A 22,709-nucleotide genomic window follows, 5' to 3' on the forward strand; every position below is an offset into this window, starting at 1 on the left:
CAATGATTTGAAGAGGAGCAGTTAGTTTTCCCACTGTCCTGATGTGACCACCATCAAAAGAGAAGACAGCCAGACAGTGACCATTCATCTCACGTACATTGTGCACTTCTGATCCCAGTATACTTTGAGTATTAACAGGACAACAATTTTAAATTTTAAGAAAATTGCTTCTTAATTTCACTCTTGCGTTTAATATCTTGCCCAATTACTTAATAAGAAAAATGTACATGGCAGGAAAGATTATTTTCCATGAGAGATTTTTCCCTAAGCCACCACTATTGGCCGCAGTTTTGAACATTACTACTATCCTGTGTTTGAGATCTCTCTCTTCCTAAACTTCAATACCTCACTGCCCATACTCTCTGCTTACAAAAGGGGGAGAAAACTGATCAAGATTGTGCAAGGTTGTTGTTTCACGTGTACTTCTGAGATCTCCACTACTTAAATTGGAGTGATGATCAGTTACTACAGAAGTTTTCAACAATTAAAACACATTTATTCCATAGACCTGAGCTGAATTTAGATTCATCTGTTACTCCACTGTAAAGTAAAACTATGTAAAAGGAATGAGCTCCTCTGCAATTCTTGTCAGAATACGGTATACTTTTGTATTTTGTTTCTGTGTATTGTGTACTTGCTTTTAATTTGTCAACAAAACCACAACTAATGAGTAGCAGGATTTGCTGTTCTTTCCACCTGCTAGGCCAGGGGGTCTTAGACCAACAGTAATAACTCAACAGCAAGCTGAAGAAAGCAAATGGTTCATATCTGGAATCCTCCTGCTGAATGGAACACAGCCTTACTCTAGGAAAGACACTTGCCCAGATAACTTGGTAGGTATCACTTTTGGCCTTCTAATGTGCTTGAAGGACAACAAATCATGCTTTTGAAAAAGCACATGAGTTGAGCATGTTATGATACTTTAGTCCAGTAAGAAATCTCTCGTGTGGTCAGATGATCTATGCTTCAGATGAAATGCTAAACTGTCTGTTCTAATGATTTTGGGTGAATGTCATGAAGAGGAGCACTGAGTTCTCCCACTGTCCTGACTCGAACACCATCAAAACGGGGGAGACCAGATAAACTGGTCACTCCTCTCCTTGCTGTTCCCTATGCAAATTGAGCACAACTGGAATCAGTCAATGGTGCTTTCAATGTAAGCAGGAAAAGCATTTAAAAAGTTTTTAAAGAAAACATGAATTGTCCATTCATCTGAACTCTTCCATTATTGATGTCTGTGCTACTTTAAAAGGGAGCAGTAAAAATTATAGCATCCTGTCTGCCTGCTGAACACAATCAGAAAGTACTTAGACATGAAAATATTTTGCATTTTATAAAAAAAACTAAAAGGCAAAAATGCTGAATGCCTTTGTGCATTATTGATAGCTCAGGTGCAAGATTTTTTCCACTGGCACTCCTGATCAATTTTTACATAGATTCACCAGGATAGCATTTAATTTTCATGACACGCTTTGAAATCCTTTTTTTTATTGCTCTGATTAAGTGCTGTCACCAGGCATTTGGTACCCTTTGCCACCGCATCCTATGCTTTAAATATTCTTGCACTGCAGCTTTGTTTACGGTAGTTATTCTTCACAGAACTCTCCTGTATTCCTCTGTTTAGTTTACTTGCAAAAAAACAACAAAATTGTTCATATACTACAGACAAGTCTCTGGTGTTGTGGCAGGTTGAATGGTTTGTATTTCCAGATAAGATGATTTATACATGTGTTTGTACCAGTTTTTACTTGTAGGACTGAATTCAAATTCTCAAATTGACAATGGTGGGGTTTGAACAAATATTGTCTGGATCACTAGTCCAGTGAACCATATACTATACTACTGCACCCTCTGGCAATCTGGTTTTATTACTGGACTAGCTGATTCCTGGAACTGGGCAATATAGTATGGCAGTCACTAAGTCAAAACTTGATCTCTAACCTACATTGCTCTAAACTCTTTTTCACCGGGAAGAATCGCACTGGGTGTTTTAAACTGGATGAAGATGCATTTCAGGTGTTTTGTAAATAACTGGATTTTTTTTTTGTACAAAAAAAATCTATTTCCCATTCTGCTCCATCAAGAATGCAGAAAAATGTTCCTAAACAGTTTTCTATCACCTAAAACGACCCTGAATCTATTTTGCACAAGAACTTTGTAAAGAGACTTCTCGTAGCAAGCATTTATTTATGGGTTTATTATCCAGGTATGGCTGAAAGCTCTGACTTGGCTTAAAATTCAATTCTAGTTCTAACAGTCACTTTTTCAAAGTTATCTTAAGGCTGTAAAAAGCTGTAACGCAAGCTTTTTTTGGTTCCTGGGACCTCACTGACTGAGGGAGAAGGCCAAACCTATCATGTTTTTTGTTGAATCATTACCTTGTAATTCATTTCACTATGCCGCAAGGTAGTTTTCTTTCTTCCATGAACATCTTGTGTCAGGTTACCTCTGGTACTGGTGATTGCTACAGGAACAAAGCAACAGAAGCAAACAGAGAGGAAAGAAAGTTCGCAAGTAATGGCAAATTTAAAAAGACAGAGCAAGACAGTGATAGTGATTAAACAGGGAGAAGACAGACTGTAACATGTATTCTGTTTTTTTTTGCCATTAGTATCATTGCTGATGTAGCACAGATTTAGGATAATTCTAAACTGATGATTCAATGCTACATGTGTGCTAAAACCTTGATTTGAATGTTCGGACTCCATCGCAGTTCTCACCGTTAGAATCGATCCTGTCTTTTTCTTTGCTGGTTGTTTGACATTTATTTGATGCTTTTGTACTGCTAAGATCTTTAGAACCCTTTTGATTTGTCATAACCCTGTCAATGGCTGAATTTAGGGCTTGCACCTGGTGTCTGAACCCTCTGTGACAAGGCACTACATAAACGATTTGTCTCTCTCCTTACATGTTACAGTCTGTCTTCTCCCTGTTTAATCACTATCACTGTCTTGCTCTGTCTTTTTAAATTTGCCATTACTTGCGAACTTTCTTTCCTCTCTTTTTGCTTCTGTTGCTTTGTTCCTGTAGCAATCACCAGTACCAGAGGTAACCTGACACAAGATGTTCATGGAAGAAAGAAAACTACCTTGCGGCATAGTGAAATGAATTACGACAAGGTAATGATTCAACATCCATCAGGACTTTGGGCTTCAAGGTTTCAGATTAAAACTGCACAGCCTGGAAAAAAAAATTAACTGCAAAATTACAATCTGCTGCAGGTGCATGATTTGGCATTTTTTTAACATATAAAAGTGAAAGGCAAAAGGTTTGGGAATGCAAGAAGTTTCAACATGCAGAATCAAACTATTTACTGTGGAAGGGCCTAACTTTTGATCAATGGTTGAAGGATGTTTAAGAAATGTTGTGTGAATCCTCAAAAATCCAGGCAATTTTTAAGACTGTTTGGGTCCAAAGCTAAATTAGGAAAATGGCTGTAGTACACAGATTAGATGTGGTGTGGAAGCTGAATAGAACATAGAACATTACAGCACAGTACAGGCTCTTCGGCCCTCGATGTTGTGCCGACCTGTCATGCCCATTTCAAACCCATCTAATCTACACTATTCCATGTACGTCCATATGCTTATCCAATGATGACTTAAACGTACCTAAAGTTGGCGAATCTACTACCGTTGCAGGCAATGCGTTCCATTCCCTTACTACTCTCTCTGAGTAAAGAAACTACCTCTGACATGTGTCCTATATCTTTCACCCCTCAATTTAAAGCTATGCCCCCTCGTGCTCGCCGTCACCATCCTAGGAAAAAGGCTCTCCCTATCCACCCTATCTAACCCTCTGATTATTTTATATGTTTCAATTAAGTCACCTCTCAACCTTCTTCTCTCTAATGAAAACAGCCTCCAGTCCCTCAGCCTTTCCTCGTAAGACCTTCCCTCCATACCAGGCAACATCCTAGTAAATCTCCTCTGCACCCATTCCAAAGCTTCCACATCCTTCTTATAATGCCGGTGACCAGAACTGGAATAGTAAGGAAGAAAATGATGAAACCGAGCAAAAGGTATGCATTTCCTTTCTCTTCAGGATTTTGCAGCAAGACTGAAAATTACTCCTTAAAACAGGCCATGGGTGGGTGGGAAGAGATGTTTGAGGCACACAGTTTTTGCAAGTACTGGACTGGTTGATAGGTGAATGATTTGAGCTTGGGCAAAATCTGTTGTCTGAATATTGTATGGATTTTAATGCATGTTGGTAGTTCCTGCAATTGACCGAATATTAAGTTCAATTGCTTTCACCTTTTTTTTTAAGACATGGACTCCTAACTTGACTTTTTCCTTTTTTGGATAAATTTTGACTGTTGGTTGGCCTGTTCAATTTCATCATGTCTGACTATACCTCCTCTTTAATATTGTCTTTCCTAGTCTTGGTCTTGACACCAGCAACTAAGAATGAGAGATCATGGGCAGATCAAAAAGCTGCCAGAAAGAATATGCATGCCCATACGTTGCAGGGTGCACTTAATGAACATATACTACTGGACAATTTAGTTCCTTGGAACCTTAGGAAATTATGATTTTTATCCATAAATAATGGAGAACTATAAGTAATTCGCATAGCTGTAACCCGCAATTACAGGGATTGGGAAGGTTGCTTGCTAGTGGGCATTCACAACATTTTACTGTGCCCACTATCCAGGATACACCTGTGGTAAAGCCATAGGCAAACATATGATTGGATGCACACAGTATCCAAGCCACTGCTGAATTATTGGCAGCATTGATAGTTCTCTTCATTGAAGCGTAAGTTCGCTGGTTTATTTGAGCTCCGCTCCACTTAAGCACATTATCCAGCTGATGCTCAGTGCACTGAAGTAGGACTGCACTTCTAAGGTACATCTTTCAGAATGTTTTACTAAACCCAGATCAACTGGATACTTTTTCAATAAAAGTCAGCTTCAACATAATTTGAAGAGCATACGATTAGAATAGCAACTAGCTTGGATTTGTTTACAGTTGAATATTTCATTGACCACTCAAATGAAGAAAGCATGATGATGATCCTAGTGAAACAAGAGGCATTTGGTGGATGATTTGATGTGGGCTGGATCATATGAAGTCAGGTTAATGAGCATAGATGCCTTTCCCTGTGAGGTAGTCGTGTGCCTTCTTCATAATGACAAACTACGAGGTTTGCGGAATTCAATTTCAGGTCAGTCTTGGAACATTGTCAGGACTGTTGATACTTGCTGATCAAATCATTAATGAAGGTTTTTATTTGTCAACTATTTTAAAAGTGATTAGGAAAAAAACTGTGCTCTGCTTGGAGGTGGTGAGGAGGTCACAATTTTAAAAAATCAAAATCTCTTGTACAGAGAGCAAATAGCATTATCTATCTGAGCACTCATCCTTTTTGAAAAAGTAAGTGTGGATACCTATTTTTAAAGCTGAAAAAAATCAAAGCAACAGGATTAGTGAGGATTATTTGTAAAGTCTTGCTGAATTATCTCTTTCCGTCTTATAAACCTTTGAATCTATAACTGCTGAATTAAGGTACTAAGAAAATACCAGTTCCTGTGAACAAAGTCTTAAGAAGAATCTGCCTATTGAAAAATCTGCAACAGTATTTGAGGAAAAAGAGCTTAGTAATTTACAATACTTAGTAATTTTAAGTGATTTATCAACTTATTTCATCAAGAATAATTATCACTACAGTGCAGACTTGTATTCTAATCTCAATACATTTTCTTCATTTCAGCAAAATGCGTTAACAAAGCTGTTAATTCTGGGAGTGAATTGGAGCATTGTTGTCATGGCAACGTGCCATATCAATGTGACAACAGCAGGTAACAGTGTTTGATTAACTGTCTAATGTGGGAAGTAGTTCAAGAGCAAGGATCAATGAGGCAAATGTTCAGTCTCCTGCTGTTGTTGCCCTTTCCAGATCTGTTGGTGAGGAGGAGGAGTTTCTTTTGGCGGGGGGTGTGGAGAAGGGGGAAAAGAGGACCAACGTCAAGGGGTGCCATCAGCGCACAGTAAGGTGCCTGCCAGGACTATCCTCAACCAGTTCACACGCAACCTGCAACACGTGTATTAACCCCTCTACAGGCCACATTACAATCACCTCTTGTATAAAATTTCAAGATGGAAGGGCTGGAGGATCAGCTGAGCAGGGAATGGTTTACTAATAAGTAAAGGTCAAGACAAATTAGGAAGAGTACACCTGTACCTAAAGGATTGATAGATAAGAGCTATTGTGCCCAGATTCACATTTATTGCTCTTAGATTTCACTGTGGCTGATTCATTACTTCATTTCATCAATCATAAGGGAAGACTTGCTCTTTGGGGCGGTTTGATAAAACTATAAATCTGCAGTTTTTAACGTTCTGGTTGCGCCATTTGAAAAATAAAATTATTTCGGCCAACCTGAACTGGAAATCACAGCCTCTCCAGCCACAGGTTTGAGCCAGGCTGAAGTTTACATGCTATTAGCTGAGCTTTTAATGTCATTGTCATTCCTTGTTGCTAAGTGACTGGTGTCATAGTAACCTACTCCAAGAGCAGTCAATATAAATGAACAGCAGATTTGATGAACATATAGCTTGTAATAAAATGTTATTGCATTCTCATTTGTCTTATGATAAACTGTTCAATGTGAATTTTTTAACTAATTGTACATAACCAAGTATCTCATTTGTTTAAATATTGCATACACTTACACACAAACATAAGGTAAATGTATAAATTACGTATAAACAATAAGTTTGATAAGGCGCTTCCTTGGATGTTGCAGGAAAGAAGTTTGAAGAAATGTCGAGATAATAAAATGTGAGGTGAAGGGGTGGACACTTAGGAAGATGTTTCCGTTAGGCAGGGAGACTAGGACCCGTGGGTACAGCCTTAAAATTAGAGGGGGTAAATTTAAAACTGAAATGAGACAACATTTCTTCAGCCAGAGAATGGTGGGCTTGTGGAATTCATTGCCACGGAGTGCAGTGGAGGCAGGGACGTTGGATGCCTTCAAGGCAGAGATCGACACGTTCTTGATCTCAGAAGGAATCAAGGGCTACGGGGAGAGTGCAGGGAAGTGGAGTTGAAATGCCCATCAGCCATGATTTAAATGGCAGAGTGGACTTGATGGGCCGAATGGCCTTACTTCCACTCCTATGTCTTATGGATGTGGGAGGCCACAGGAGATGGAGGAATGACACAGAGAAACTAAAGAGAATGCAAAAGTCAATTCGTATATGGGTGATAGATCAAATGGGATTTGGTACTGGTCAAGTTAGAGGCAGAAAGTTGTGTGTGTGTTCAAGTGAAGTGCAAAGTGGGAAGCAGGCCAGGATAGCATTGTAATATTAGCCTGTAACAAAGGTATGAATGACTGTTTCAGCCGATAAGCTGAGGCAACGATGGCTAGGGTAATAAAAATTACAAACAAAGATCGACATTTCTTCAGAGATAATGGGAACTGCAGATGCTGGAGATTCCAAGATAATAAAATGTGAGGCTGGATGAACACAGCAGGCCAGATTTGACCAGTACCAAATCCCATTTGATCTATCACCCATATACGAATTGACTTTTGCATTCTCTTTAGTTTCTCTGTGTCATTCCTCCATCTCCTGTGGCCTCCCACATCCATAAGACATAGGAGTGGAAGTAAGGCCATTCGGCCCATCAAGTCCACTCTGCCATTTAAATCATGGCTGATGGGCATTTCAACTCCACTTCCCTGCACTCTCCCCGTAGCCCTTGATTCCTTCTGAGATCAAGAACGTGTCGATCTCTGCCTTGAAGGCATCCAACGTCCCTGCCTCCACTGCACTCCGTGGCAATGAATTCCACAAGCCCACCATTCTCTGGCTGAAGAAATGTTGTCTCATTTCAGTTTTAAATTTACCCCCTCTAATTTTAAGGCTGTACCCACGGGTCCTAGTCTCCCTGCCTAACGGAAACATCTTCCTAAGTGTCCACCCCTTCAAGGCCATACATTATCTTGTACGTTTCTATTAGATCTCCCCTCAACCTTCTAAACTCTGAGTACAATCCCAGGATTCTTAGCCATTCATATGTTAAACCTACCATTCCAGGGATCATCCGTGTGAATCTCCACTGGACGTGTTCCAGGGCTAGTATGTCCTTCCTGAGGTGTGGGGCCCAAAATTGGACACAGTATTCTAAATGGGGCCTAACTAGAGCTCTAGAAAGCCTTCGAAGCACATTACTGCTTTTATATTCCAAACTTTTTTGAGATAAACGACATTACATTCGCTTTCTTAATCACAGACTCTACCTGCAAGTTAACCTTTAGAGAATCCTGGACCAACACTCCCAGATCCCTTTGTACTTCTGCTTTGCGAATTTTCTCACCGTTTAGAAAATAGTCCATGCCTGTATTCTCCCCCCCCCCCCCCCCGCCGCGCGCGCTCAAAGTGCAAGACCTTGCATTTGCTCACGTTGAATTTCAGCAGCCATTTCCTGGACCACGCTCCTAAACTGTCTAAATCTTTCTGCAGCTTCCCCACCTCCTCAGTACTACCTGGCTGTCCACCTATCTTCGTATCATCGGCAAACTTCGCCAGAATGCCCCCAGTCCCTTCATCCAGATCATTAATATACAAGGTGAACAGCTGCGGCCCCAACACTGAACCCTGCAGGACATCACTCATCACCTCTGACGTCTTGGATTTCTTGCACATCCAAATTTTTTTTATTCAACTTTTTGCTGTCTCTGCTATAATCTCTGGATTACTTACTACTCCTCCGCCTATACTTGTGTCTCCTTTCGTAAGATGTTTCTGAATACTTACCTTGACATCTCTAGGGTTTGGTGTGAAATTTTGTTAAGGAAATTGCAATCCTCAAGTGAAGTGGATTAATTCAAATTACCAAAATCCGCTGTTTCGGCATAATTCTAAATTTTGGTTTTGAATGTATGCCTTTTTATCACTACGGATTAGGGTTCTACATTCACTACTCTGAGGTACAGAATCATCGAATCACTAGTGTGCAAGCAGGCCACTTGGCCCATCAGGTCAACACTGACCCTCAGCGCATCCCACCTAGACCTATTTCACCCCACCTCTCCCTGTAATCCCTGCACTTCCCATGGCTAACCCATCTCACCTGCATATACTTGGACACTATATTTGCAATTTAGCATGGCCAATTCACCTAATATGCATATCTTTGGACTGTGGGAGAAAACTGGAGCTTCCAAAGGGAACCCATGTGGACACTGAGACAGTTGCTTAAGGGTGGATTTGAACATGGGTCGCCTGAAGCTGAGAAGCAGCAAGCAGTGCTAACCACTGAGCCAACACACTGTAGGATATGACTTTTCCAGCCTCTTTAATATTGATCATAACCTAAAGTTGACCAGTGCCTCATACAAGTCACTTTTTTTGTATCTGGTCAAACAAATATTGTGTATTGGGATCTTGGGGAAGCATTTCAATGAAGCGTAATTTTCTCCTGATTTCTCATATTCACTTGCTTCATGATGGCCATCAGAGGAAGAATGCTGACTCATTTCCTCTTTCCCTTTATTTTTCACTTAACAATTCCAAAGCCAGTTTCAGTACTTCAGCTGAGATTGCACTGCCTGTCTGTACCAAGTCCAAAGCTGGGAGATTCTTCCTGAGTTACTTGTGCAAAAGCTGAGATGTGTGTCAACTCTGTGTAAATGCTGTTAATTAGTACTTCAATAACTAAACGCTTAAATTTTAAAAGGATCAAAGACTTTTTAAAGTGTCTTATTTCATAATTCCAACAAACTTATTTATACTGAAACAGCCAGAACGGTCCTGTTATTTCAGAAACTGAACAAGAGATGAACCTTGGAAACTACAAGTCAATCAGTCTAACCTCAGTGGAGGGAAACTATACTGGTAGCGATTTAAGGGATAGAATTAATCTGCTTTTGGAGACAGAGGGATTAATCAAGAACAGTCGGCATAGTTTTCTTAAGGGGTGGTCACGTTCAGACCAACTTGACTAAATTTTTAGAGGTGACCAGGTGAGGGCAATGCAGCCTATTTGGTCTTCAGCAAGGTGTTTGAAGGTCTTGCATGGAAGACTGTTAGTGAAGGTAAGAGTCAATGGGATCCAAGAAAATTTGGCAGATTACAGAATTGATTTAATGGTAGGAAGTGATGGTTGAGCTCTTTTCTGTGACTGGAACCCTATTGTTAGATCTCATTTTCAAAGTGAGTCCAAGGCATGGAGTGGAGTCAGGTGGCTTTTATTTGCAATTTACAGCATAGTTACAGCATACAGCAAAAAAAGGCAAAATGCACAAAGGCAGAAAAAAATCTTTAAAATGTCTTAACTTATACATTTTTGACTCAGTGTGCAACTGTGCTCACTTGTAACCTGAAACTTCAACCCTGGGAAAAATCCTCTGATTATCCACCCTATCTATGCCTCTCATAATCTTGTAGACCTCTATCAGGTCTCCTCTCAGCTGCCGTCTTTCTAGTGAAAACAATCCTAGTCTTTTTAACCTTTCCTCATAGTCAATGCCCTGGAGACCAGGCAACATCCTGGTGAACCTGCAGTCTCTCTAAAACTTCCACCTCCTTCTGGCAGTGTGTTGAGCAAAACTGCACACAATACTCCAAATGCAGCCTAACAAGGGTTTTAAATAGCTGCAGCATGTTTAGCAACTCTTGTACTCCATGCCTGAGGTGATGAAGGCAAGCATGCTATATGCCTTCTTAAACCTTGGCTACCTGTGTTGCCACTTTCAGAGAAATGTGGACCTGCACACCCAGATCCATCTGAATGTTAGCGTTCCTAAGGCTTTTGCCATTACAACATAATTCACAACTAAGTTTTGACCCTGAAAAATGCATTACCTTGCATGTGTCTGGATTAAATTCCATCTGCCATTTCTGTGCCTAAGTCGCCAATCTATCTATATTCTGTTTATATACTTTCAAAATCGTTGGCACTATCAGCAACTTCACTTGTCTTCATGTCATGAGCAAAGTTGTTTATCAGCTCACCCACGTTTTCCTCCAGATCATTTATATACACTATCTGTATAGGAGGGTTGATCAGTAAGTCTGCAGTTGATGCTAAATAAGTTGATGGTATACATTACTTCTAGAATCTGAACCATATGATCATCGTAAATATCAAGTGGAAATGTGATCCTTGGTTAATGGAAAGAAAATATTACTTTGGTATTGATGCATTTTACAATAAGTAGTGTTTTGTGAGATGGATATCTGCCTTTTGACAGTTTTGAATGTTTGCATGAACGCTAGACAAGATGATTTGTTTAGTGATAATGGGAACTGCAGATGCTGGACAATCCAAGATAATAAAATGAGGCTGGATGAACACAGCAGGCCCAGCAGCATCTCAGGAGCACAAAAGCTGACGTTTCAGGCCTAGACCTGATGAAAGGGTCTAGGCCTGAAACGTCAGCTTTTGTGCTCCTGAGATGCTGCTGGGCCTGCTGTGTTCATCCAGCCTCACGTTTTATTATCTTAAGATGATTTGTTTAGATTACTTTTTGAGCCATTACCAATCTTTGATAGATTTTAGGAAAATATAGAAAATATTCGTCCCATTCAGTTCCCATGTAAGTTGTAACATCAAATTGATTTTTATCTGATTTGGGGTTCCTTGCATCAGCAACATTCAAAGTGCTAAACTGTGCTAAGATTTCTCATATAGATAGGCCTCTGGTTGTCACTGATTCATTTTTCAAAAGATGTGTTGAATCTGATCTGTCTTCAGCATTTAAAAAATCCTGCAGAAATATTTTGTTTTTAAGCTTCCTTGGAACAAATGGGATGTATGCAGTGAAGCAATACAGGACTCCATTGTCTTATCTCCAAAATGATCCAGAAAATGTCACAGGTGCTGGATGGTTGAAAAGGCAGATTTTGGTTGGAAGTGCTTTTTTAAACAGTCTTGTATTTTACATTCTTTTAACAAGATTAGAACAGCATTGAACCATTGGAAAGCGTTTAATAGGTACTTCAGGAGTGACTTAAATTGATATGCTGAGGATGGAGATGACTAATCCAAACAAAGTATCCTGGTCGCTGGTCCTGTGAATATTAGTTACCTATTCCTTTTTAAATGCTCAGTGGTTAGATTATGTTTGCACTTCAACAGCATGTGGGATGAATGGTGGTTACAATATTACTTCGGTTCTCTAGGTAGTGCAATGTTAAGCAATTTGAAAGTACTATGCATTTTAGTTTGGTAACTTATTGAAGTTAGTTGTAACTTATGTAAATTAGCATTAAGTTATTTCACGTTCCTTGTGAGATACCTCCGAGGTGTTGCATTACTCTGAAGAGCTTCTGAACCTAGGCCATCTCTAATACCTCGCTCTCCTTCCTGGACCTCTGTCTCCATGTCCGGCAGCCACCTTCAAACCGATATTCATTTCGTGCCCATTGACTCCCACAGCTACCTAGAATACTCCTCCTCCCACCCACCTTCCTGCAAAAGTGCCATCAGCTTTTACCAATTTCTTCACCTCCGCCGTATCTGCTCCCAGGACGAGACATTCCACTCCTGTACATCTCAGATGTCCTCGTCCTCATTATTTTCAAGGACCGCAACATCACCGCGCCCCCGCCACCGAAGTGGTCGAGAATGCCCTTGACCCTGTCGCCTGCATTTCCTGTAACTCATCCCTCACACTACCTCCCCGCAATAAAAACCAAAACAGAATCCGCCCTCATCCTCACATACCACCCCACCAACCTCCGGATCCAACACATCATCCTCCGACACTTCCACCATCTACATTCCGACCCCACCACCAAAGTCAATTTTCCCTCCTTACCCTTGTCTACCTTCTAGAGGGACCACTCCCTCTGCGACTCCCTTGTCTGCTCCACACTCCCTTCCAGCCCCACCACCCCTGGCACTTTTCCCTGCAAACGCAGGAAGTGCTACACCTGTCCCTACACCTCCTCCCTCACCCCTATCCCAGGCTTCAAGAAGACTTTCTACATCTAGCAGATGTTCACCTGCACATCTGCTAACCAGGTATACTGCTTGCGGACCACTTTGCAGAACGCCTATGCTCATTTCGCAATAAACAACTGCACTTCCTAGTCACAAACCATTTCAACTCCCCCTCCCATTCCTCAGACGACATGTGCCTCCTGCAGTGCCACAACGACACTATCTGAAGGTTGCAGGAACAGCAACTCATTCTGCTTGGGAACCCTGCAGCCCATTGGTATCAATGTGGGACTTCACAAGCTTCAAAATCTCCCAACCCCTCACCTCATCCCAAAACCAGCCCAGCTCATCCCCGCCTCCCTAACCTGTCCTTCCTCCCACCTATCCCCTCCTCCCACCTCAAGCCCCACCCCCATCTCCTATCTACTAACCTCATCCCACCCCCTTGACCTGTCTGTACGTCCTCCCTGGACTGACCTATCTTCTCCATCCCTCCCCCTCCAATGACACTCCTTTTACTGGCCTCATCCCCTCCTCTTTGACCAGTCTGTCTCCTCTCCACCTATCTTCTCCTCCTCTATCCATTTTCTATCTGCCTCCCACCCCCCCCTCCCTATTTATTTCATAACCCCCTTCCCCTCCCCCATTTGTGAAGAAGGGTCTAGGCCCGAAATGTTAAGCTTTCCTGCTCCTATGATGCTGTTTGGCCTGCAGTGCTCATTCAGCTCTACTTTTTGTTATTTCTGACCCAGAAGCTCTGGATTTGAGATTCTCCACAGGATATTACACTGGAAGATGTTTTGGGGTGTGGCTACATCACAATGTATTTATGGTAGGTAATAAAGTGAAGGAGTCTTCTCATCAGCCTTGCTTGATGTAGTCAGAAGGCACATCTCACCAGGTTATAGTTCAACAGTTTTATTTGAAATCACAAGTTTTTGCAGCACTGCTCATAGTCAGAAGTCATGTGACTTCTGACTGTCCATCCCAGTCCAACACTGGCACCACCATATCATTACTTAATATGATGTGCCACCTCCCCCATCCCTTCAATTTTTAACATGGAAATCAAAGTCAAATATGGGAAAGCCCCCAGTCAGTGAGAAACATATAACTGACTAAAGTTTCCATGAAAAAGGAATAAATAAAACTTGGGACATTTAATTTTATTTTTGCTCTTTTTATTTATTTTGAGAAGATAGATGATCTCCAGTTTACTAAGTCAGCACATTGCCTTAACAAACCCTTACAGAATCACTAGAATGTGGAAACAGACCATCTGGTCCAAGAGGTCCACACCGACCCTCTGAACAGCATCTCATTCAGACCCATCACCCTCCTTTTCCCTGCAATCCCCACGGCTATACCATCTACCCTACACAATGGGTGGATTCCTGGACACTATGGGTGATTTAGCATGGTCAATCCACCTAACCCGCACATCTTTGGACTGTGGGACGAAACCAAAGCACAAGGTGGAAACTCAGGCAGGCATGGGGGGAAATGTGCAGACTCCACACAGACAGTCGCCTGTGGAATCGAACTGAGGGCAGCCACCGTGCTGCCCTAATATGTTAGATATATTAATGTAGAAACCTGTATAATATTTAGGTTTGGTATATTAAGTGATGACAACATTTCTACCATAATGCCAAACAATGACCATTTCAAATAAAGAATGTAACTATCTCCCCTTGACATTCAATAGCAGCACAATCTCTGAATCCTCCACTATCATCCTGGGGTTTGCATTTGAACAAAAGCTGAACTAAACAGGCCATAAATCTACTGTAGCTACAAGACCAGGTCAGAAGTTGGAATGCTGCAATCAGTAACTCACCACCTGACTCCCCAAAGCAGATCCACCATCTACGAGGCCTCAGTCAGGAATGTAATAGGGCACTCGCTACTTGCCTGGATAAGTGCAGCTCCAATAAGCAAGAAGCTCTACGCTGTTCAAGTCAAAAGAAAAGTTTGTTTGCTGATTAAAACAAACAACCCTCCACAACTATTGCATAGTGGCTTCAATAATGTGCCATATGGCTGATGCACTGCAGCAGCTTGCCAATTCTAAAGTACTTTCCAAGTGTCCAAATTCAACTACCTAGAAGGACAAGGGTGGCATAGATGTGGGAAAATGACCTGCAAGTTCCCTTCCAAACCTCATACCATGCCACCCTAATACATGTTAGATGTATTAATATAGCAAACCTGTACAATATTTAGGTTTGGTGTAATAAGTGACAATCGGAATTATATTACTACTTTCTTTGTCACAAAGAATCCCTACATTGTGGAAGCAGGCTACTTGGCCCATTTCAGTCTGCAACAATCCTCCAAAGAACATCTCACACAGATCCAACCCCAACTCTATTCCTGTAACCCTGCATTTCCCATAGATGATCCACTTGGGAGGAAACTGGAGCACCTGGTAGAAACCCAAGCACAGATGGGGAAAATGTGCAAACTCAGGCTGGAATTGAGCCCAGGTCCCTGGTGCTGGGAGACAATACTGTTCAAAATCCTGGAATTCCCTGGGCAAAAATCACTGAATATACTAGGTATGGGCTTACCAATGATGCTGTCATCCCATGGGGGTGGGGGGGGGTGGAGGAATCAGGAAAGGTGAACTGTCTAAAAATTGCATAAAGAACTTGCTGACCTGTGTCAAATGTCATCAATCTTGCTAAAACCTTGTGTGGTGGTTGAATTTTACGTAGTGCTAAATATGGAATGTATATATAAACGTTAATAACATCACATTGTGAAACTTCCAACATGATGGGTATTTAACGAGATGATCCTCATGGATCTAAATGTACACGTCAAACTCACTTCATTACACAGAGATAACAAAGTACGGAGCTGGATGAACACAGCAGGCCAAGCATCCATCTTAGAATCACAAAAGCTGACGTTTCGGGCCTAGACCCCTCATCAGAGAACCTTTCCGATGAAGGGTCTCGGCCGAAACATCAGCTTTTGTGCTCCTGAGATGCTGCTTGGCCTGCTGTGTTCATCCAGCTCCATACTTTATCTTGGATTCTCCAGCCTCTGCAGTTCCTATTATCTCTGCTCACTTCATTACACACTTGAATAATGAATGACCAGATTTTTAAAAAATCTTTCTGCGATTCCTTGTGAGGGCAAAGAGGTTCATCTAGACAACAGGTGAAATAGATAGGGTTCAGACTTCCAAACCAGTGACATTCCTGACGAGATGGAGTAGAAATGTGAAAATGGGTAATCATTGCCATGGGTTTAATGGGCCTTGATGGTAAGGCAGTACTTGCCAAAAGTAATTCCCAAAGTTTGAGTTCATTTTACCTTGATTATTTTGTCAGTAAATTATTCTGGATTTTTTGAGCAGTTGATAAGGTGGTTTACTTAATTTAAAGGCTCCTGTGTTTTGACTTGGAGAGGCTGAGAAATAGGATGTGGTAAAGCAAAATCTGGATAGTGGTATTCAAAGTGACCATGATACAGGGATCATCCAAATGCTGTTTGCCCAGATTGGGTACTTGAATAACATTATAATATTCCAGAGGGTCCAGTGAGTTGGGGTGGCGGAGAATGTGACACTTGCAGGAAATGCAAGAACTTAGCAATTTAATTATTGATTAACTGTTCTGGAAAGGAAAATGACAAAGTAGTCATTGGGCCGACATATTGAAATGATAGAGCAGAGAGTTTGAAAGTGCAGTGAAAGTACTGCAAATAAGATGGTGTGAATCAAAGTAAGCACTTATTGCTGATAGACTTGAAGTGCAAAAGATGATTCTGCAGTACTAGTCTCAACAAATGCAAGTAAAGAATAGATTGCAGAATGAAATAAAGGGCAGAAAATTGGAAGAAGTTGTCCTTATGCTTGTGAAATTTGGCTGCCAATAAACACAGACTCCTCAATTCCCTTATTAGTTTTTTTTCTGAAGTCCCAGATAAGAGGCATCTAGCTCTGCCACTGGTTTTTGCAAAGACTTCACGCATCTGAGGTTAAAACAAGATTAGTTGCTACAGGAATTGAAGAGCAGCTACGTGATACAGATATTAGTGATCTCTCTACACTGCTGGGAAAGTAATTTGAAAATCTGTTCAGCTCTGTTAGACCAAAGATTCTTGAGAATGTAGTTCAGTTATTGAAAAAGCCATAATTTTGCAAGGTGCTACTTTTTTGGGGAGAAGTATTTCTGAAAAAGGTTTGGTTTCTGTAGTTTTATTGTCTGCTGCCTCCTTTGTCTATGTGCCTGGTCTGAATACTGCTTTCAGAATGTGGTATTTTGAGTAAGATTTTTTTGCTAAAATTCTGTTTTGTACAAATCCTACATTGTTACAATGTTATTACAAAGGAAAATATTCAGGCACGTTCACAGTGCATGTTAATTGCCTATAGAATGATGCTGAAGAATTCAAAATTGTGGACTTGCAGGGCCACGATTATTTAGAGTTTTAGATATTAATCAGAATAGGTCTGGAATAACGCAAATTCTGAATATTATTGTTTTGTAATGTCCCACTTTAATTGTAGGAGGTTATCACAGTAAAACGTTATATCTAAAGAGGCATGGAATTGTCCAACCAGTTAAATTCAAAAAGCATTAGACAAGATGCAACTTGTTGTTGTGTTGGAGTTAAGTACTCTGACAAACTTCTGTGATACTAAGAATATCTTGGGGGGGAAAATAAAGCAAATCTGAAGTTTGGATAAATATGAAGCTTCTTATTTTTAATGACTTCTCCAGTATAGTTGCTTTCATAATTTTTTTTGAAATAATGAGGAATGTTTCCATTTTGGCTTAAACATTTGTTGAGACAATTTACTCTTCTGTGGAAATATAGGATGAGATTCTAATTGGCAAAACTTCCAAATGGTATTCTATACAAAAGGCATACTGAAGATCGCATACCCATCAAGTGTAGGTAATCTTGTTGAGGTTGGTTGGCTTGCTGAGCTAGTTTGTTGTTTTACAAAAACCCTTTTGGGTAATCTCCATGATGAATAATGTACACTCTTTATGAAGGGCTTAATTGAGAAAAGATTGTTATTGACTTTGATGACTTCAGTCAAACAATGGAGTAAAAATAAATTTTAAATACAGGCGGACACAAACAATTTGACAATTTATGATCCTAGTTGATTTGAGATACCTGGCAAGTCAGATCCTAGAGTGAAATGTCACTTGATAGACCATGGGTTTAGTTTTCTTGTTGTTTAACTTGGTCAATCACTGAACATACTTGGAAGACATTGCCAATGTGTTTTTAACAAGTTTTTTTTCCTCTCCATTTAAAAACTTATAATATTATACTAGACAAGAGCTATTGGAATGATCACAGTAATAACAAGAAGAATTTCATCCCTTTTATCTCAGCATTACCTTTTACGGAAAGTCAAACCTCCATGAACTCCTATCTCCACGTACAAATATGCCAGCTGAGCAAGAGGCTATAATCGGTTTCCTTTTGGCAAATTGCTATGCATTTACCAGATGCTATTTTCTTCAGTTAATGTCTCCCATCAAGAAACTCACTTAAGATGAGTTCACTACCTAATGTCTTCAATAACCTTGTTGAAATGTCTTTTTCTGACATCACAAGCCTTCTGGTTATGAAACCTTTTAGTTCCTAACATCTAAAAATTTCAGGACTTCTCTCCAGCACTGACTACTTGGAGATTCTACTATTATGAACCTGCTGCTTTCTACTCAGTCAGTAACACTCCTTTCACAATACCATGCACTTTGCTTTGTCAAACAAATAAATTAGCAGAGGTCCTACAGGAAGGACCTATTATAACGTAATTATGCAAAGAACATGCAAGTCTTGACATAAGCCCATTTTTGTTTTCTAAAAAAAAGATTTGCTTAATTGTGTGCAGATGGTGAGCATTAATTTACAGGCCGATTTAAATAGACTTAAACTGGTTGGGTTAAGACATGTATGTTTGCAATGGGTAACTCAACAAAACTCCAAACTTTCATTTACAAAGATGGTCACATATTCCAGAAAGCCAGCTGTTGAAAGTGGAATTGAATTCACTATGAAGATCCATTTTGTCCAGTGTATCAGCCTATTTTTCTTTTCCTCAATGGTTGGAGCATTTTATTGTCTGATTTTTGTTTTGTTCCATGAGTAACATTTTACTTTATCTTGTTTACATAGACATGATCAGATTGGGTTATAACTGAGTCTGACTGAAGCAAAATTTCAGCTGCAAATTTTGGCCTAGTCTTGTTTAAAGACCATTGTTCAACTACTTCCTATAGAAATCCAGGTGAGTGGAAATTCTAAATGGTTAAGTATTTTCTCGCTTCAGCATTCCAAAATGATGATCATTTGATTTGTTGATTCAACAGGTCAGTGACCTCTGTGGAGAGAAATAAGTGGTTGGCCAGAAAACATGAACTTTTCATCAGAATTGGGAGATGTCACAAATGGGCAATTTTTAAGCAAATACAGCATTGGGAAGAGGGTTGGGGAGATGGAGACACCAAATAAAAAGAACATCTGTGATCAGGTGAGAAGACAGAAATGGTTTTAGATGACTTGGATGAGGGTATTAACAAGTGAAGACCTGAAAGATGGCCCAATGTATAAATGGGGAAAACAGATCGCTATAAAAATGTACGAGGGCAGAAAGCTCCTTTTTGGTTTGAAAATATGAGTAAAGGAGGCCTGCAGGGACAAAAGCCATTGCACCTATCTCTCATTGAGAGGGAATCCCATCCCAACGCCAAGTCACACTTCCACTCCCAGTGCCTCTGTCACAGTTAATGTCCATTTATCAGCACCTCATGAGAAAATGGGGTCTGTGAATTCATGAGGCCAGTTAGAGATCAGGAAACTGTTTATTTCTTGGCATTCTTAATTGTTTCAAAATTTATCACAGCAAAAGCGTATCTGAAAAGTACGTAACTTATTTCTGACTTACTCGTTTCATAGTTGTACACTATGTTCTGTTGCAGTAAGTTTGCCCACTTCTCTGCTCTTCCCTTCACTTGCAAAGTTCAGGCTCTCATCCAAGTGGACAGTTTCCCCACGTGCTCCCGTTGTCACCAGGATATTCTACCCTCGGTGGAGCAGGAGCAGGGAAAAATATAATTCCCACATCGGATCTTCTGCACCCTCCACTGGTGAAGTGTTAGAATGCTTAATGTGCAATGAATTACTTGAAACTGCAATGACTATTGCTATTGTCCAACATGTAATTCAAATTTAAGATGCAAGATCACATTAACTTAATTCTGTTGTTGGGAGAGAAACTTTGTGCCCTTTGATATCTTAAACCAGAGTCCAGGCAACGTTTAAAATAAAAACAAATAACTGCATTTCAGCTTGTAATTAATGACCTGTATAGGCAGCTTAACTTGTCATGAATTGCTTCCTCACACTGGCTATAAATGTATCCTGGGTGCTGATGTCAATCTGCTAGCAGCCTAAAGGCTCTAACAGCACTAAGCACAGCTAACAAGACAGTTGTGAGAATGTTGGCATGGCGACAAATCAATTTAGTCCCTGTTTGCCCCTAGTCACCCCTCGTCACATAGATGTGATTCCACTGGACACCTACTGACTCTATAATTATTTAAAACTTTAGTTGCATTATAGTCTGAGCACATTTTTACAGCTTTCAGTCTATAGTGCTGAAAGCAGGAAAGACTAGTTAAAGCTGGGGAATATGCAATTTACTTTTCAGACAATTGTAATAATTTTTATCTTTTTTCCTGGAATTTGAGCATTTTGGGCAAGGCCAGTATTTATTGTCCTCCTCTAATTACCATTCAGAAGGTGGTAGTGAGAGCAATGTCACTGGGTACACAATTTTCTAGATGTGTACACCAATTTTTCATGAAAAAGTAGACTCCATAACTGATACGGTTTTACTAGAACCACTCTCAACTGTTTGAAAGCAGAAAATTCTTGCCTTGATGCCCAAACTCTCATGAATTTATCATCCTACAAAAATAGCTGAGGACTGTAGGCACAAGCTCAAATCAGGGAACGCTGCAGTCCAATGGTATCAATGTGGACTTCACAAGCGTCAAAATCTCCCCACCCCAACTGCATCCCAAAACCAGCCCAGCTCGTCCCTGCCTCCCTAACCTGTTGTTCCTCCCACCTACCCCTCCTCCCACCTCCAAGCCCCACCCCATCTCCTACCTACCAGCCTCATCCCGCCCCCTTGACCTGTCCGTCCTCCCTGGACTGACCTATCCCCTCCTTAACTTCCCACCTACATTCACCTTTTACTGGCTCCATCCCCGCCTCTTTGACTGGTAAATCCTCTCTGCACCGATCTTTTCCTCGATCCATCTTCTATCCGCCTCCCCCCTCTCCCTATTTATTTCAGAAGCCCCTTCCACTCTATTTCAGAAGGGTCTAGGCCCGAAATGTCAGCTTTCCTTCTGCTCTGATGCAGCTTGGCCTGCTATGTTCATCCAACTGTACATCTTGTTATCTCGGATGACAGATTGCCTTCCCTAAAATGGTACTAATGAAGCAGACATTTTTCCACAACCTACAATAGTTGCGATCATTATTATTTAGACTAACTTTTCTTCCAAATGTTATCAATTGGCTTTCAATTCCACCAGCTGCCATGGTGCAGTTTGCACCCATATCACCAGAACATAAACCTGAGTCTTTGGATTTCTAGTCCCAATGACGTTTGTCACAATGCTTTCATTTTTCCCTTGGATATTAGATTGGCACAGTTAGAATCATACAGTAATATAGCATGGAAACAGGACCTTTTGGCCCAAGCTGGTCCATGGTGCCCCACTCAACCAGTTCCAATTGCCTGCATTTGATCCTTATCCCCCTTAGCCTTTCTCATCCATGTACCTATTCAAATGTTTCTTAAATGTTGCTGTTGTACCTGCCTCAACCACTTTTGCCAGCAGCCCATTCCACACAGGCACCACTCTCTGCGCAAAGTTGCCGCCCCTCTGGTCCTCCTTAAATCTTTCCCCTTAAACCTAAGCCCTCCAGTTTTCAATTCCCAATCCCTGGGAAAAAGACGATATACGTGCATCCTATCTATGACCCTCATGATTTTATATAACGCAAAGTAACCCTCATTCTCCTATGGTCCAAGGAATAAAGTCCTATCCTGGCTATCCTCTGTTGGCCAACCTCATCCCTATAACTCAGGTTTACTGATCTTGGCAAAGTCCTCGTACATCTTCTTTACACACTTTCAAGTTTAACTATGTTTTTCCTATAACAGGGTGACCAAAACTGTACACAATACTCCTAGTGTAGCCTCACCAATGAGTTATACAACTGTAACATAACATCCCACCTCCTACACGCGATGCCTTTAACAGATGAAGGCCAGCATGCTACATGTCTTCTTCACCACTGTATCTGTGACACTGCTTTCAACAAACTATGTACTAGTACTCCCAGGTCCCTCTTTCACAACCCTCCTCAGAACCTTGCCATTTACTGCACAAGTCCGACCTTGGTTTCTCCGAAGCGCGACATCTGTATTGACGAATAAATAGAAAAGTACTGAGTTTTTGATTTTCAGGGTTTGAACTTTAGGAGCCACCCTCATTACATATTGACACTTATCTGTATTGAATTGCACTTACCAATCCTCAGCCCACTTCCCCATCTGATCAACATCCCTCTGTAATTTTTGATAACCTTCTTTGCTATCAACCATACCTCCTAATTGTGCATCATTCGCAAACTTACTAACCATGCCTTGTACATTCACATCCAGATCATTTACAGAAATAACAAAGGTCCCAGCACCAACCCCTGCAGCACATCACTAGGCACAGGCCACCAGTCTGAGA

The sequence above is a fragment of the Stegostoma tigrinum genome, chromosome 30, assembly GCF_030684315.1.
Source record: "Stegostoma tigrinum isolate sSteTig4 chromosome 30, sSteTig4.hap1, whole genome shotgun sequence".
NCBI lineage: Eukaryota > Metazoa > Chordata > Chondrichthyes > Orectolobiformes > Stegostomatidae > Stegostoma > Stegostoma tigrinum.